This window comes from Pseudophryne corroboree, chromosome 6, assembly GCF_028390025.1.
Source record: "Pseudophryne corroboree isolate aPseCor3 chromosome 6, aPseCor3.hap2, whole genome shotgun sequence".
NCBI classification, from domain to species: Eukaryota; Metazoa; Chordata; class Amphibia; order Anura; family Myobatrachidae; genus Pseudophryne; species Pseudophryne corroboree.
Window position 1 is genome coordinate 266,494,134 of NC_086449.1, and position 19,197 is coordinate 266,513,330.

Sequence of the window (19,197 nt, forward strand, 5' to 3'; positions counted from 1 at the left end):
ACTCTGAAAGTCTCTGTGACATAGGGACAGACATGGGTAGATTTCCTGTCTGTTCCCTAACCTTTTGTGCAATAAATTCACCTTAGCACTTACACATATCCAAACAGGTGTCGGCGTTGTCGACGGAGACACCCTCTCACACACATATCCGCTCTATCACCTCCTTAGAGGAGCCTTTTACCTCAGACATGTCGACACACGCGTACCGACACACCACACACACAGGGGATGCTCTATTTGAGGACAGTTCCCCCACAAGGCCCTTTGGAGAGACAGAGAGAGAGAGTATGCCAGCACACACCCCAGCGCTATATAACCCAGGGATTACACTACAACTCAGTGTTCACCCAGTAGCTGCTGTATATACAAATTTTTGCGCCTAAATTTATGTGCCCCCCCCTCTCTTTTTACCCTTTGTGTACCAGTATACTGCCGGGGAGAGCCTGGGGAGCTTCCTTCCAGCGGAGCTGTGAAGAGAAAATGGCGCTGGTGTGCTGAGGAAGAAGGCCCGGCCCCCTCAGCGGCGGGCTTCTGTCCTGTTTCTGACTAAAAATGGCGGGGGTTTTACACATATACAGTTTTCCAGACTGTATTATGTGTATATATTGCCAAAAGGTATACTTATTGCTGCCCAGGGCGCCCCCCCCCCCCAGCGCCCTGCACCCTACAGTGACCGGAGTGTGTGGTGTGCAGTGGGAGCAATGGCGCACAGCTGCAGTGCTGTGCGCTACCTTAATGAAGACCGGAGTCTTCTGCCGCCGATTTTATCTCCTTCTTCTGTCTTCTGGCTCTGCAAGGGGGACGGCGGCGCGGCTCCGGGAACGGACGATCGAGGTCAGGCCCTGTGTTCGAACCCTCTGGAGCTAATGGTGTCCAGTAGCCTAAGAAGCACAAGCTAGCTGCACGCAGGTAGGTTTGCTTCTCTCCCCTCAGTCCCACGTAGCAGTGAGTCTGTTGCCAGCAGATCTCACTGAAAATAAAAAACCTAATACTTTCTTTCTAGCAAGCTCAGGAGAGCCCACTAGGTGCATCCAGCTCTGGTCGGGCACAGATTCTAACTGAGGTCTGGAGGAGGGGCATAGAGGGAGGAGCCAGTGCACACCAGATAGTACCTAATCTTTCTTTTAGAGTGCCCAGTCTCCTGCGGAGCCCGTCTATTCCCCATGGTCCTTACGGAGTTCCCAGCATCCACTAGGACGTCAGAGAAATCTTGGAGATAGGAGTGGGAGGAAGTAATCAGAAGACAGGACAGCCGGCGTGCATTAGCAGTGAAGGGCTTGTAGGAGAGGGGAGGTGGATGTAGTGCGTTTGGTGAGGAAGATGAGCCGGGCAGCAGCATTGAGGATAGATTGGAGTGGAGAGAGGTAATTGTCAGGGAGGCCAGTTAGGAGGAGATTACAGTAGTCCAGTCTGGAAATAATCAGTGAGTGAATAATGATCTTAGTGGCATCCTGGGTGAGAAAAGGTCTGATCCTGGAAATGTTTTTGAGATGAAAATGACAGGTTTGTGAGAGGTGCTGAATGTGTGGTTTGAAGGAGAGGGAGGAGTCAAGGATTACACCAAGACAGCGTACTTGGGGGCTAGAGGAGATAGTCGTGCCATCAATGGATAATGAGATTGTGGGAGGTGAGGTTGAGCGGGAGGGTGGGAAGATGATCAGCTCAGTCTTAGACATGTTGAGTTTAAGAAAGCGCTGGGACATACAGGAAGAGATAGCAGAAAGACAGTTAGAGGCACGAGTGAAGAGAGCCGTGGAGAGATCAGGGGAGGAGAGGTAGATTTGAGTGTCATCAGCATAAAGGTGATACTGGAAATTAAAAGAACTAATGAGTTTACCTAAAGAGGACGTATAGAGAGAGAAAAGGAGAGGACCAAGAACAGAACCTTGGGGGACACCAACAGTTAGTGGAAGTGGGGGCGAGGTAGCATCATGAGAGGAGACAGAGAAGGAATGATCAGAGAGGTAGGAGGACAGCCAGGAGAGGGCAGTATCGCGTAGACCAAGAGAGTGAAGGATTTGCAGAAGGAGAGGGTGGTCCACAGTGTCAAAAGCAGCAGAGAGGTCAAGAAGAATAAGCAGAGAGTAGTGGCCTTTAGATTTGGCGGCATGGAGGTCATTGCAGACTTTTGTGAGGGCAGTTTCAGTGGAGTGGAGAGAGCGGAAACCAGACTGGAATGGGTCAAGCAGTGAGTGAGAGGAAAGAAAGGCAGTGAGGCGATTATAGACAATACGCTCAAGAAGTTTGGAGGCAAAGGGGAGGAGAGAGATGGGTCGATAGTTGGAGAGAGTGTTAGGATCAAGGGTAGTTTTTTTAAGAATAGGGGAGACAAGAGCATGCTTGAAGGAAGAGGGGACAGTGCCTGATAAGAGGGAGAGATTGAGAAGGTGGGCAAGATGGGAACAGGCAGAAGGAGAGAGGTAGCGGAGGAGGTGGGAGGAGATAGGGTCGAGTGGGGAGGTTGTGGGGGGGAGGGGGGAGGAATGTATGAGGGCCATGACTTCCTCGCCAGATACATGGGAGAAAGATGTCAGAGTTGGTAAGAGGGTAGGGGAGGGGTGGCAAAGGATGGGTGGTGGCTGGTTGCTGGACTGGTGGGATGTGATGTACTGACGTATGGAGTCAATCTTGGATGTGAAATAAGTGGCAAAGTCAAGAGCAGACAATGAGGAAGGGAGAGGAGGTGGTGGGCAGAGGAGGGAGTTAACAGTGGCAAAGAGGCGCCGGGGGTTGGAAGACTGGTTAGAGATTAGGATTTTGAAGTATGATTGTTTAGCGAGGGAAAGGGCAGCACTGAAGGATGAGAGCATGAATTTGAAATGGAGGAAGTCTGCTTGAGAGCGTGATTTCCTCCACTGTCGCTCGGCAGTACATGAGCATTTTTGTAGATATCTGGTGCATTTGGTGTGCCAGGGTTGAGGTGTTGATCTGCGAGGGTGAATAGTGGTTGGCGGAGCAACAGAGTCAAGGGCTGAAGTAAGATATGCATTGTATAGAGATGTGGCTTGTTCAGGGCATGTGAGAGAAAGAAGAGGAGAGAGAAGTGAGTCAAACAGGGAGGATAGGGATGAGGTGTCAATAGCCTCAATGTTACGCTTAGTGATGGTAGCAGGAGAAGCGGTGTCATAGGAAGTAATCCAGGTTTCAGTAATGGCCAGGAGGTGCAGGGAGTTGGATATGAAAAGGTTGTGAGCCATATGTTCTGAAGGTGAGAACTGCTGAACAAGTACTGTATAATGCGTCCAACCAGGTGGTGGGTGTCCAGTACATTAAATATTTCATGCGTTTCCCCGCCTGAGGAAGCCGCTGGCACCATAAGGAGGCGGGGAAATGTGTTAAGTGCTTAATATACTGGACACTCACCACCCGGTTGGACCCATTAAACAGTACCTGCAGGTCCGACATGCAATGTAGGATACGACCCACGGGAGCGTGCATCGTATCCTGTATCGAGCGTACACACTATACAACGAACCGGCCGATATCAGCCAGATTGTATGCAATATTGCATAGTGTGTACGTACCCTGACACTAAAATTACTACGGAGGGTATTTATAAAAGCAAGTACAGAGAGAAAGGGAAAAAGAGATAAAGCACTAACCAATCAGCTCCTGTCATTTTTCAAACAAAGCCTGTGGAAGGAACACATTCTAGGATAAAATGTATCAAATGACATCAACATGCAAATGAACCTACATATAATATAGATGTGGGTACAAAAGTCTAGTCATATATGTGTAGCTCAGTTAAGTATCCTTTGATGCCAAAGTCACAAGCCTATGGATACACCTACATTCCATTTTTTACGCCTGATCCCATCCTCTCGCCATCACAGGAACATGGTCTATTGTATGGTAGCATAAGGTAGAAAGACTATGGGGTATATTTAATTGCAGTCGAAAATAAGAATTTACTCACCGGTAATTCTATTTCTCGTAGTCCGTAGTGGATGCTGGGGACTCCGTAAGGACCATGGGGAATAGACGGGCTCCGCAGGAGACTGGGCACTCTAAAAGAAAGATTAGGTACTATCTGGTGTGCACTGGCTCCTCCCTCTATGCCCCTCCTCCAGACCTCAGTTAGGGAAACTGTGCCCGGAAGAGCTGACACTACAAGGAAAGGATTTGGAATCCAGGGTAAGACTCATACCAGCCACACCAATCACACCGTATAACTTGTGATAACCATACCCAGTTAACAGTATGAACGACAACTGAGCCTCAATCAACAGATGGCTCATAACAATAACCCTTTAGTAAGCAATAACTATATACAAGTATTGCAGAAGAAGTCCGCACTTGGGACGGGCGCCCAGCATCCACTACGGACTACGAGAAATAGAATTACCGGTGAGTAAATTCTTATTTTCTCTGACGTCCTAGTGGATGCTGGGGACTCCATAAGGACCATGGGGATTATACCAAAGCTCCCAAACGGGCGGGAGAGTGCGGACGACTCTGCAGCACCGAATGAGCAAACTCAAGGTCCTCCTCAGCCAGGGTATCAAACTTGTAGAACTTAGCAAATGTGTTTGAACCCGACCAAGTAGCAGCTCGGCAAAGCTGTAAAGCCGAGACCCCTCGGGCAGCCGCCCAAGAAGAGCCCACCTTCCTTGTGGAATGGGCTTTTACTGATTTTGGATGCGGCAATCCAGCCGCAGAGTGAGCCAGCTGAATCGTGCTACAGATCCAGCGAGCAATAGTCTGCTTCGAAGCAGGAGCGCCAACCTTGTTGGCTGCATACAGAATAAACAGCGAGTCAGACTTTCTGACTCCCGCCGTTCTAGAAACATAAATTTTCAAAGCCCGGACTACGTCCAGCAACTTGGAATCCTCCAAGTCCCTAGTAGCCGCAGGCACCACAATAGGTTGGTTCAAATGAAACGATGATACCACCTTAGGGAGAAATTGGGGATGAGTCCTCAATTCTGCCCTGTCCATATGGAAGATCAGATAGGGGCTTTTACATGACAAAGCCGCCAATTCTGACACACGCCTAGCCGAAGCTAAGGCCAATAGCATGACCACTTTCCACGTGAGATATTTTAGCTCCACGGTCTTAAGTGGCTCAAACCAGTGGGATTTCAGGAAATCCAACACAACGTTAAGATCCCAAGGTGCCACTGGTGGCACAAAAGGAGGCTGAATATGCAGCACTCCCTTTACAAACGTCTGAACCTCAGGCAGTGAAGCCAGTTCTTTTTGAAAGAAAATGGATAGGGCCGAGATCTGAACCTTTATGGACCCTAATTTGAGGCCCATAGTCACACCTGACTGTAGGAAATGCAGAAAACGACCCAACTGGAAGTCCTCTGTAGGGGCCTTCCTGGCCTCACACCAAGCAACATATTTCCGCCATATGCGGTGATAATGCTTTGCTGTCACATCCTTCCTAGCTCTTATCAGCGTAGGAATTACTTCATCCGGTATACCCTTTTCCGCTAGGATCCGGCGTTCAACCGCCATGCCGTCAAACGCAGCCGCGGTAAGTCTTGGAACAGACAGGGCCCCTGCTGCAACAGGTCCTGTCTGAGAGGCAGAGGCCATGGGTCCTCTGTGACCATCTCTTGAAGTTCTGGGTACCAAGTCCTTCTTGGCCAATCCGGAACAATGAGTATCGTTCTCACTCCTCTTTTTCTTACTATTCTCAGTACCTTGTGTATGAGGGAAGAGGAGGAAACACATATACCGACTGGAACACCCACGGAGTAACCAGTGCGTCCACAGCTATCGCCTGAGGGTCCCTTGACCTGGCGCAATATTTTTTTAGCTTTTTGTTTAGGCGGGACGCCATCATGTCCACCTGTGGCCGTTCCCACCGATTTGCAATCTGCTCGAAGACTTCTCGATGAAGTCCCCACCCTCCCGGGTGGAGGTCGTGCCTCCTGAGGAAGTCTGCTTCCCAGTTGTCCACTCCCGGAATGAACACTGCTGACAGTGCTTGTACGTGATTCTCCGCCCAACGAAGAATCCTTGTGGCTTCCGCCATCGCCACCCTGCTTCTTGTGCCGCCCTGACGGTTTACATGGGCGACTGCCGTGATGTTGTCTGACTGAATCAGCACTGGTTGGTCTCGAAGCAGGGGCTCCGCTTGACTCAGGGCGTTGTATATGGCCCTTAATTCCAGTATGTTTATGTGCAGACGAGTCTCCTGACTTGACCACAGCCCCTGGAAGTTTCTTCCCTGAGTGACTGCCCCCCATCCGCGGAGGCTTGCATCCGTGGTCACCAGGACCCAGTCCTGTATGCCGAACCTGTGGCCCTCGAGAAGATGAGCACTCTGCAGCCACCACAGAAGAGACACCCTGGCCCACGGGGACAGGGCGATCAGCCGATGCATCTGAAGATGCGATCCGGACCACTTGTCCAACAGATCCCACTGAAAGATCCTGGCATGGAACCTGCCGAAAGGAATGGCTTCGTATGACGCTACCATCTTTCCCAGGACTCGCGTGCAGTGATGCACCGACACCTGCTTTGGTTTCAGGAGATCCCTGACCATGGTCACTAACTCCTGAGCCTTCTCCTCCGGGAGAAATACCTTCTTCTGTTCTGTGTCCAGAATCATGCCCAGGAAGGGCAGACGCGTCGTAGGAATCAGCTGCGACTTTGGAATATTCAGAATCCAGCCGTGCCGTAGCAACACTTCCTGAGAGTGCGCTACGCTGACCAATAACTGCTCTCTGGACCTCGCCTTTATGAGGAGATCGTGGAGCTCAGACAGGGGAATTTGCCCGCGTGCTAGACCTGGCAATTTCTCAAGTCTGATGTCTGAAAGAGGAATCACACATGCAGAAATCCCAGGTTGATTCGTGTTCACGTGCATAAACCCGGGATTTAGCTGCATGTCTGAATGGGGTATTAATGACATACTTGGAAAAGCATGGCACACTATGTAATATCTTATATTTCTTTCCTATATATGGGTGAAAAAGGTGTCTCCTGAAATCACATAGCGACAGTTAGAGCAGTTTACTGTAAGTACTTGAAACAGCCTAATCTCTTCCATTCAAAAGCACACTGGTAGGGAGAACAAGCCTGCCCTGCAAGTACCCATCACTTAACCCTGCTGCCTGAAACACTTTGCTGAGTTTGTTGTCTCCAGGAGGGACAGAATGCTCTGCTTCTGGACTTCCCTCTTAATTTGTGATTGCAATCAGGGCCGGTTCAAGGGCGCAGAGCGCCCCGGGCAGGAAAGGGGCGTGGTCTAATACAGGGGGCGTGGTGAGTCACGCCCCCTGTACATTGAAAGCGCCGCTTGAATGCTGAGCGGTGCGCGATGACGTCATTGCGCACCGCACAGCAAAAGGTCCTCTCCACGAAGAGAAACTAGACGCTATGCGTCTAGTTCCCTTCGTGGAGAGGACCTTTGCTGTGCGGTGCGCGATGACGTCATCGCGCACCGCTCAGCAGTTACTCTCCACGAAGGGAAACGACGCATAGCGTCTAGTTCCCTTCACAGGAGGCGCAGAGGACGGGGACGGCAGCGGGCAGCGGACGGGGGACACAGCGGGCAGCAGTGGCGGATCTTGCCACGGTGCGGCGCCCTCCGGATGGCGCCAGCGCCCTCCGGAAGGCGGCGCCCCGGGCAAAAGTCCTGCTTGCCCGTGGCAAGAACCGCCACTGATTGCAATCACCTGTGCTGAAACACCTTTCTCATCCATTAACCTGTTCAACACAGGTGCCAGCAATCATAGAGAAAGGGAAAAGTCCAGAAGCAGAGCATTGTGTCCCTCCTGGAGAGGGTCATGTTGGGAGGTATGTTTATAGGCACCGTACAATCTAGAAGAGAGTTTGTATAGATAGATAGGATAACGCTGCATTAAACAGCTTCTCTTCACAGCAATGACCAGTCCGCTGCAAAGACAAGTAGCGTCACATCTCTGACTCAGCTGACCGAATGATGGTAACGATTTTTGAATGTGCCGGCGCTATGCACGCTTCCCCCGGGCCGGTACGCTACTACAGCAGCCTCCGGTGACGTCACCGCGCTGGCCGCTCTCTCGCCGCAAGGAAAACAATCCGTGGCCATTTTGGTGCGGCATCAGGCAGGCTGTAGCTGCTGCAGAAGTTCTGCCCTGTGCTGCCCTTGCAGCGTGTGGTGACCGACGCCTGGGGCGGGGGAGAAGGGACTATGATGATGAGCTCGGTGAGTGTGTGTCGAACATGCTGTATTATAGCGGTGTCCTTGTCCTGGGAGGGTCTGCTGCCCCCACCCCTCATGACTTAATAACACACAAGGGCTTCATGGTAGCTGTCATGTGACTTATCTGTCACTGGGAGTGCTGCCTGTCGCATGTCGCGATTCATACAGGAGGATGCCTATTAATGGGCTCACATTGGATTTTGAAATAGTTAAAACATGGACATGTAACTACAGCCATATGCTGGTGTTTATTCATCTTCTGCATGTAGTTAGGAAACATACCATCTGTATGTTATAGCCCTTGCACGTATGTGTGTTTAAAATGTTATAAAAGCAAATTCATTAAATGTTGATACTTTAAAATCTGTTTTACTGTGCTTGTTTAAAATCCAAAGTATATGAAATATGTGGTGTATTTTTAATGTTAATGTACCTTTTGCTAAGTTAACAAGTACATTGTTATTACCTTAAAAATATATATTTGGGAGAGCACGATGATGTTTATAGAGAATTGGTAAATAATAGTAAAAAGTTTTAAAGTGTTCAAGTTTCTAAAAGGGTGATTGACAGGAAGGGACAATTTGGTAGAGGTAACGGGGAATGGCAGTATTACAATAGGCCATTTTCGAGATGTGTATCTGCTTTCAGCTGCTATCATGTACGTAAAGAAACATGGCGGCAGTGTCGTAACATCTGCAGCCAGTGTGCGTGCTTATAGACTCACACGATGAGTCAATGTTTCTCATTTCTGCGTCAGTGCTGTAACTGTACGCAGTTGCTGAGACTAAAGCTATGTATACAATTATTGGGCTGATTTGCCAAAAATTGGGACATCGACCTGAGTTATCATATAGTGTGTACGAACGATCTTTTCGACGACAACTTTGGAAAATATTGCCCACACACATACGATTTTGCAATCTGCTGTCCCAAACCAAAAATCTCGACCACAATCTCCTGATATCGAGCAGTGTGTGTGCATTCTCAATAATCTGCCCATATTTCCTATGTTTTCCTGTCACTATGTCATCCTCCTTGTGGGCGGGCATATGCAAATGCAGTGTGATGTTATAGAAAATCAGCAACTTGAAAAACAAAATCTGTTAGTGTGTAGCTTAAGGCCCATACACACGGATTCTCACTATGCGACAGGGGCTAGGTCGGCATCGCAAGCACGTAATGAGTGTGCTTGCGATACTGACTGGGTGATTTTGGCTAAGTATCAATTTTGACTCTCTCTTCTATAGAGAGAGTCAAAATTGACTTGCCTGCACAGTCTATCTATTCTTGCGATGCCGACCGCGCATCGGCATCGAATCGGGATCGTAAGAAAATATCTCGCCGTGTGTACACACCATTAGACATTGGTGCCTACAATTTTCAGAAAAATCGGCAGATTGTTGGGCCGACCAAAAAAACCTGACACACTGTACTTTGCTTTAGTGATGGCTTTGGTGGACATATATATTGTTTTCTGAGCGGAAGCTTCACTTGCAGTTATTACCAAGTCTGTAGCCTGAAAAATAGCAGCTGCGTAGGCATGTGCGTACACACATGAATTAGGTTCGCTATGCAAATATACCGCTGATGAACGATGTATATCTGTAAGTGCTTCTGTCCATGTGTGCAGCCAATATGTCTGTGAACAAACGTCTTTCACAGGCATATTAGGTCGGCCCTGCAACTTGGCCGATGCAGCTATGTCGGCACATCGGCCTGTGTGTACGGGTGTTTAATCGACCTATAAATTGGCTGCAGAATCCATTTAATATGACATCACAAGTGTGTAGGAATTTTCAAACTGGCTTGTTGGACAGACATATCGGCCAGACGGTGAGGCAGCTTGCGTCGAACTGAATTGTCTCCGTAGTTTTGGGGTAGCCTATCAAACAGGAAAACCATTTCTCTGCATAATTATTGCAGCAAAAGATTGCCCTGCCAGGCTATATCCCAGTGTTAAGGTCCGTGCACACGGAGCGATTTTAACTGGGCGATTTTTGACTATCTCATTTAAATATGGGGATGCGTTTACTTTTCCAGCGACATAGTCAAAATTGACTTGCCTGCACAGTCTATTGTTCCTAGCGATAGCGACCTGGCGGGGATGTGCATCGATATCGCTCGCTGTGTACACACGGAGCGATATGCACTAACTTTCTATATAGTCAAAATCGCTGAGCCATATCGCTCCATGTGTACACACCTTTACGTAAGAGGTACTAGCTACATCTGAATAAGCTCATCGGAGACGAACTTCAAAAAGCTGAGTTTATAGAGCTTGTTAAATTGGAGTAGACTGTCATACTTATACACAACTATAGACACAGTATAATATATTTACAATTGTTCCTGTACTGGAAGCTCCCAGTACCTAAATGCGAGTTATGCATGGAGAAACAACTGTTTGCGCATTATTTTTTTAATTAAATGGTTTATTAAATAAACTGTTTCGTTTGCACTGATATCTCCTTTGCTGTAGGGTGCATTTAACCCTGTTTTAGAGGCATATTTTTTTTTAAATAAAATATGTGGCAGCCTTTTCACAACATATTGCAACAATTAGCTCTTGTTTTCGCCGAGATATGAAGCGCCACAGACTGCTATGAGAGCTTGTTCCAGCAGTCGGGAAAAAGTTAAGTGATCGCATCCGTAATCGCTTTGCTTCCACTTATGGGCTACTGAGCTTGCGCTGCTTTCAAGCTACGCGTTTGCAATGTGGAAAAAGCTGTGATGCACAACAGGGCCTCCTGCAGCCCACCATAGTTATTTCATGGGCAGGCCCATTATAGTTATTGATCTTGTTAAGCAACGTCCCCGTAAAAAAAACATAGGATTGGCCTGTTAGCTGCTTCTTTCTGTATTGGTACATTTAAGGGATACTAAATTCTGCCCTTAAACATGTGGAAACATCCGTTTCTATAAGTTTTGAGGGCATAGTTGATTAATAAATAGGCCCCTTAATCCATTAACCACTTAACTGGCTTGGTCGCATGTAATGTGACCGGAGACAGGTGTATGTTACCCGGCCAGGTCGATCACATGCAACGCGCAACCCCCGATGTGCGGCTACCCCAGAGCTCCTAGTGTCTGCTGCTGCCGTTGCGCCCCAGACCCAGCAGTGACGAGGCGGTCCTGCCGACATGACTGCTTTTAAATGGGGAGGTTTACAAATTTAGTTTGTTTTTGCTTCGCTACTAAAGGGGTGTAGGGCTACTATTATTATGATTTGAGACCAGTGGGGGGTCTATTGCCCATGGGGGGTGGGGGATTTATTTTATAATGGGTGCCTGTGCACACGGGGGTAGGTGCAAACCACCCCTAGATATATACTATTTATTTCTCTGACGTCCTAAGTGGATGCTGGGACTCCGTAAGGACCATGGTGAATAGCGGCTCCGCAGGAGACTGGGCACAACTATAAAGAAAGCTTTAGGTCTAACTGGTGTGCACTGGCTCCTCCCACTATGACCCTCCTCCAGACTTCAGTTTGAATCTTGTGCCCGGCTGAGCTGGATGCACACTAGGGGCTCTCCTGAGCTCCTAGAAAGAAAGTATATTTAGGTTTCTCTATCGTCCTAGTGGATGCTGGGGTTCCTGAAAGGACCATGGGGAATAGCGGCTCCGCAGGAGACAGGGCACAAAAGTAAAGCTTTCCGATCAGGTGGTGTGCACTGGCTCCTCCCCCTATGACCCTCCTCCAAGCCAGTTAGATTTTTGTGCCCGGCCGAGAAGGGTGCAATCTAGGTGGCTCTCCTAAAGAGCTGCTTAGAAAAGTTTAGCTTAGGGAATTACGTGATAATGTCAACACGCAGCAAGGTCGGTTGACGACATGAGACGGCCGACAAACAATTAGTACCGGTCCAGACGTCTCAAAAACACCGTCATCGGTTTTAAAACGCCCGTTTACTTTAGTCGGTCGACACAGACAGGGACACTGAATCCAGTGTCGACGGTGAATAAACAAACGTATTCCTTATTAGGGCCACACGTTAAAGGCAATGAAGGAGGTGATACATATTTCTGATACTACAAGTACCACAAAAGAGGGTATTATGTGGGATGTGAAAAAACTACCATAGTTTTTCCTGAATCAGATAAATTAAATAAAGTGTGTGATGATGCGTGGGTTCCCCCCGATAGAAAATTATGGGCGGTATACCCTTTCCCGCCAGAAGTTAGGGCGCGTTGGGAAACACCCCTTAGGGTGGATAAGGCGCTCACACGCTTATCAAAACAAGTGGCGGTACCGTCTATAGATAGGGCCGTCCTCAAGGACCAGCTGACAGGAGGCTGGAAAATATCATAAAAAGTATATACACACATACTGGTGTTATACTGCGACCAGCGATCGCCTCAGCCGGGATGTGCAGAGCTGGGGTGGCTTGGTCGGATTCCCTGACTAAAAATATTGATACCCTTGACAGGGACAGTATTTTATTGACTATAGAGCATTTAAAGGATGCATTTCTATATATGCGAGATGCACAGAGGGATATTTGCACTCTGGCATCAAGAGTAAATGCGATGTCCATAACTGCCAGAAGATGTTATGGACACGACAGGGGTCAGGTGATGCAGATTCCAAACGGCACAAAGGTGTATTGCCGTATAAAGGAAGAGGAGTTATTTGGGGTCGGTCCATCGGACCTGGTGGCCACGGCAACTGCTGGAAAATCCACCGTTTTTACCCTAAGTCACATCTCTGCAGAAAAAGACACCGTCTTTTCAGCCTCAGTCCTTTCGTCCCTATAAGATCATATCTGCCCAGGGATAAAGGAAAGGGAAGAAGACTGCAGCAGGCAGCCCATTCCCAGGAACAGAAGCGTTCCACCGCTTCTGACAAGTTCTCAGCATGGCGCTGAGACCGTACAGGACCCCTGGATCCTACAAGTAGTATCCCAGGGGTACAGATTGGAATGTCGAGACGTTTCCCCTTCGCAGGCTCCTGAAGTCTGCTTTACCAAGGTCTCCCTCCGACAAGGAGGCAGTATGGGAAAAAATTCACAAGCTGTATTCCCAGCAGGTGATAATTAAATTACCCCTCCTACTACAAGAAAAGGGGTATTATTCCACACTATATTGTGGTACTGAAGCCAGAAGGCTAGGTGAGACTTATTCTAAATCTAAAAATTTTTTGAACACTTACAAAGGTTCAAATCAAGATGGAGTCACTCAGAGCAGTGATAACGAACAGGAAGAAGGGGACTATATAGTGTCCCGGGACATCAGGGATGCTTACCTCTATGTCCCAAATTTGCCCTTCTCACTAAGGGTACCTCAGGTTCGTGGTGCAGAACTGTCACTATCAGTTTTAGACGCTGCCGTTTGGATTGTCCACGGCACCCCGGGTCTTTACTAAGGTAATGGCCGAAATGATGATTCTTCTTCGAAGAAAAGGCGTCTTAATTATCCCTTACTTGGACGATCTCCTGATAAGGGCATAGTCCAGGGAACAGTTGGAGGTAGGAGTAGCACTATCTCGGATACTGCTACAACAGCACGGGTGGATTCTAAATATTCCAAAATCGCAGCTGATCCCGACGACACGTCTGCTGTGCCTAGGGATGATTCTGGACACAGTCCAGAAAAAGGTGTTTCTCCCGAAAGAGAAAGCCAGGGAGTTATCCGAGCTAGTCAGGAACCTCCTAAAAACAGTGCATCATTGCACAAGGGTCCTGGTAGAAAATGGTGGCTTCCTACGAAGCAATTCCATTCGGCAGATTTCACGCAAGAACTTTTCAGTGGGATCTGCTGGACAAATGGTCCGGATCGCATCTTCAGATGCATCAGCGGATAACCCTATATCCAAGGACAAGGGTGTCTCTCCTGTGGTGGTTATAGAGTGCTCATCTTCTAGAGGGCCGCAGATTCGGCATTCAGGATTGGATGCTGGTGACCACGGAGCCCAGCCCGAGAGGCTGGGGAGCAGTCACACAAGGAAAAAATTTCCAGGGAGTGTGATCAAGTCTGGAGACTTTTCTCCACATAAATATACTGGAGCTAAGGGTAAATTTATAATGCTCTAAGCTTAGCAAGACCTCTGCTTCAAGGTCAGCCGGTATTGATCCAGTGGGAAAAACATCACGGCAGTCGCCCACGTAAACAGACAGGGCGACACAAGAAGCACGAGGGCAATGGCAAAAACTGCAAGGATTTTTCGCTGGGCGGAAAATCATGTGATAGCACTGTCAGCAGTGTTTCATCCCGGGAATGGAAACTGGGAAGCAGACTTCCTCAGCAGGCACGACCTCCACCCGGGAGAGTGGAAACTTCATCGGGAAGTTTTTTCCACATGATTGTAAACCGTTGGGAAATACCAAAGGTGGACATGATGGCGTCCCGTCTGAACAAAAAACGGGACAGGTATTGCGCCAGGTCAAGAGACCCTCAGGCAATAGCTGTGGACGTTCTGGTAACACCGTGGGTGTACCAGTCGGTGTATGTGTTCCCTCCTCTGCTTCTCATACCTAAGGTGCTGAGAATTATAAGACGTAGAGGAATAAGAACTATACTCATGGCTCCGGATTGGCCAAGAAGGACTTGGTACCCGGAACTTCAAGAGATGTTTACAGAGGTCTTATGGCCTCTGCCGCTAAGAAGGGACTTGCTTCAGCAAGTACCATGTCTGTTCCAAGACTTACCGCAGCTGCGTTTGTTGGCATGGCGGTGGAACGCCGGATCCTAAGGGAAAAAGGCATTCCGGAAGAGGTCATTCCTACCCTGGTCAAAGCCAGAAAGGAGGTGACCGCACAACATTATCACCACATGTGGCGAAAATATGTTGCGTGGTGTGAGGCCAGGAAGGCCCCACAAAGAAATTTCAACTCGGTCGATTCCTGCATTTCCTGCAAACAGGAGTGTCTATGGGCCTCAAATTGGGGTCCATTAAGGTTCAAATTTCGGCCCTGTCAATTTTCTTCCAGAAAGAATTGGCTTCAGTTCCTGAAGTCCAGAACTTTGTCAAGGGAGTATTGCATATACAACCCTCTTTTGTGCCTCCAGTGGCACTGTGGGATCTCAACGTAGTTCTGGGATTCTTCAAATCACATTGGTTTAAAACCAGTCAAATCTGTGGATTTGAAGCATCTCACATGAAAAGTGACCATGTTCTTGGCCCTGGCCTGGACCAGGCGAGTGTCAAATTGGTGGTTTTTTTCTCAAAAAAGCCCATATTTGTTTGTCCATTCGGACAGGGCAGAGCTGCGGACTCGTCCCCAGTTCTCTCCCTAAGGTGGTGTCAGTGTTTCACCTGAACCAGCTTATTGTGGTGCCTTGCACCTACTAGGGACTTGGAGGACTCCAAGTTGCTAGATGTTGTCAGGGCCCTGAAAATATAGGTTCCAGGACGGCTGGAGTCAGGAAAACTGACTTGCTGTTATCCTGTATGCACCCAACAAACTGGGTGCTCTTGCTTTTAAGCAGACTATTGCTAGTTGGATGTGTAATACAATTCAGCTTGCACATTCTGTGGCAGGCCTGCCACAGCCAAAATATGTAAATGCCCATTCCACAAGGAAGGTGGGCTCATCTTGGGCGGCTGCCCGAGGGGTCTCGGCTTTACAACTTTGCCGAGCGGCTATTTAGTCAGGGGCAAACACGTTTGTAAAATCCTACAAATTTGATACCCTGGCTAAGGAGGACCTGGAGTTCTCTCATTCGGTGCTGCAGAGTCATCCGCACTCTCCCGCCCGTTTGGGAGCTTTGGTATAATCCCCATGGTCCTTTCAGGAACCCCAGCATCCACTAGGACGATAGTGAAAATAAGAATTTACTTACCGATAATTCTATTTCTCGGAGTCCGTAGTGGATGCTGGGCGCCCATCCCAAGTGCGGATTATCTGCAATACTTGTACATAGTTACAAAAATCGGGTTATTATTGTTGTGAGCCATCTTTTCAGAGGCTCCGCTGTTATCATACTGTTAACTGGGTTTAGATCACAAGTTGTACGGTGTGATTGGTGTGGCTGGTATGAGTCTTACCCGGGATTCAAAATTCCTCCCTTATTGTGTACGCTCGTCCGGGCACAGTACCTAACTGGCTTGGAGGAGGGTCATAGGGGGAGGAGCCAGTGCACACCACCTGATCGGAAAGCTTTACTTTTGTGCCCTGTCTCCTGCGGAGCCGCTATTCCCCATGGTCCTTTCAGGAACCCCAGCATCCACTACGGACTCCGAGAAATAGAATTATCGGTAAGTAAATTCTTATTTTTTTATTTTACAGTGAGATCTGCTGGCAACAGACTCACTGCAGCAAGGGACTAAGGGGAGAAGAAGCGAACCTACCTAACTGGTGGTAGCTTGGGCTTCTTAGGCTACTGGACACCATTAGCTCCAGAGGGATCGACCGCAGGACCCAACCTTGGTGTTCGTTCCCGGAGCCGCGCCGCCGTCCCCCTTACAGAGCCAGAAGCACGAAGAGGTCCGGAAAATCGGCGGCAGAAGACTTCGGTCTTCACCAAGGTAGCGCACAGCACTGCAGCTGTGCGCCATTGCTCCTCATGTACACCTCACACTCCGGTCACTGATGGGTGCAGGGCGCTGGGGGGGGGGGGGGCGCCCTGAGGGCAATATATGACACCTTGGCTGGCAAATCTACATCATATATAGTCCTAGAGGCTATATAGATGTAAAATTACCCCTGCCAGTATTCCAGAAAAAGCGGGAGAAAGTCAGCCGAAAAAGGGGCGGGGCCATCTCCCTCAGCACACTGGCGCCATTTTTCCCTCACAGCTCCGCTGGAAGGAAGCTCCCTGGCTCTCCCCTGCAGTCTGAACACTACAGAAGGGTAAAAAAGAGAGGGGGGGGCACTAAATTTAGGCGCAGTGTGTATATATATATATATATATATATATATATATATATATATATATATATATATATATATTATAAAAAAGCAGCTATAAGGGAAAACACTCATTTGTAGTGGGATCCCTGTGTTATATAGCGCTCTGGTGTGTGCTGGCATACTCTCTCTCTGTCTCCCCAAAGGGCTTTGTGGGGTCCTGTCCTCTGTCAGAGCATTCCCTGTGTGTTTGTGGTGTGTCGGTACGGCTGTGTCGACATGTTTGATGAGGAGGCTTATGTGGAGGCGGAGCAAATGCCTGTAAACGTGATGTCACCCCCTGCGGGGTCGACACCTGAGTGGATGGTGCTGTGGAAGGAATTACGCGACAGTGTCGACTCCTTGCATTAAAGGTTTGACGACATACCTAATGTGGGACAGCCGGCTTCTCAGCCTGTGCCTGCCCAGGCGTCTCAAAAGTCATCAGGGGCTCTAAAACGCCCGCTACCTCAGATGACACACAGATGTCGACACGGATACTGACTCCAGTGTCGACAACGATGAGACTAATGTAACTTCCAGTAGGGCCACATGTTACATGATTGAGGCAATGAAAAATGTGTTGCACATTTCCGATGTTACCCCCGGTACCACAAAAAAGGGTATTATGTTTGGAGAGAAAAAACTACCAGTAGCTTTTCCTCCATCTGAGGAGTTAAATGAAGTGTGTGAAGAAGCGTGGGCTTCCCCTGATAAAAAGCTGGTAATTTCTAAGAGGTTACTAATGGCGTACCCTTTCCCACCAGAGGATAGGTCACGCTGGGAAACATCCCCTAGGGTGGATAAAGCGCTCACACGCTTGTCAAAGAAGGTGGCACTACCGTCTCCGGATACGGCCGCCCTGAAGGAATCTGCTGATAGAAAGCAGGAGGCTATCCTGAAATCTATATATACACACACAGCTGTTATACTGAGACCGGCTATTGCTTCAGCCTGGATGTGCAGTGCTGCTGCTGCGTGGTCAGATTCCCTGTCAGAAAATATAGATACCCTAGACAGGGACACTATATTGCTAACCGTAGAGCATATAAAAGACGCACTTTTATACATGAGGGATGCACAGAGGGATATTTGCCGGCTGGCATTCAAAATTAGTGCAATGTCCATTTCTGCCAGGAGAGGGTTATGGACTCGGCAGTGGACAGGACATGCAGATTCCAAAAGACACATGGAAGTTCTGCCTTATAAGGGTGAGGAGTTGTTCGGGGATGGTCTCTCGGACCTCGTTTCCACAGCAACAGCTGGGAAGTCTACATTTTTACCCCATGTTCCCTCACAACCAAAGAAAGCACCGTATTATCAGGTACAGTCCTTTCGGCCCAATAGGGGCAAGCGGGTTAAAGGCTCGTCCTTTCTGCCCAGAGGCAGAGGTAGGGGAAAGAAGCTGCAGCATACAGCCAGTTCCCAGGAGCAAAAGTCCTCCCCCGCTTCCTCTAAGTCCACAGCATGACGCTGGGGCTCCACAGGCGGAGCCAGGTACGGTGGGGGCCCGTCTCAAATATTTCAGCAATCAGTGGGCTCGCTCACGGGTGGATCCCTGGATTTTTCAGATAGTATCTCAGGGGTACAAGCTGGAATTCGAGACGTCTCCTCCCCGCTGTTTCCTCAAATCTGCCTTGCCAACCACTCCCTCAGGCAGGGAGGCAGTGTTACAGGCAATTCACAAGCTGTATTCACAACAGGTGATAGTAAAGGTACCCCTACTTCAACAAGGAAGGGGTTACTATTCCACAATGTTTGTGGTACCGAAACCGGACGGTTCGGTGAGACCCATTTTAAATTTGAAATCCTTGAACACATATATAAAAAAATTCAAGTTCAAGATGGAATCGCTCAGGGCGGTTATTGCAAGCTTGGACGAGGGGGATTACATGGTATCGCTGGACATCAAGGATGCTTACCTGCATGTCCCCATTTACCATCCTCACCAGGAGTACCTCAGATTTGTGGTACAGGATTGTCATTACCAATTCCAGACGTTGCCGTTCGGTCTATCCACGGCTCCGGGGGTCTTTACCAAGGTAATGGCCGAAATGATGATACTCCTTCGAAAGAAGGGAGTTTTAATTATCCCGTACTTGGACGATCTCCTGATAAAGGCGAGGTCCAGAGAGCAGTTGTTGGTCGGGGTAGCACTATCTCGGGAAGTGCTACAACAGCACGGCTGGATTCTAAATATTCCAAAGTCACAGCTGGTCCCTACGACAC

General features: G+C 48.7%; 1 protein-coding gene across 2 annotated transcripts in view; it reads left to right on the forward strand.

Annotated features, from left to right (window-relative positions):
* Positions 1–7,859: 7,859 nt before the first annotated feature.
* The window catches only part of USP8 (ubiquitin specific peptidase 8), a 205,715-nt gene continuing 194,377 nt past the window's right edge, over positions 7,860–19,197 (forward strand). Inside the window, exon 1 of one of the 2 annotated variants that reach the window (XM_063925992.1) lies at positions 7,860–8,149. The gene's annotated coding sequence lies outside the window, so the exon portion shown is untranslated. The remainder of the gene's footprint in view (positions 8,150–19,197) is intronic. The other variant, XM_063925993.1, reaches the window with a different exon arrangement.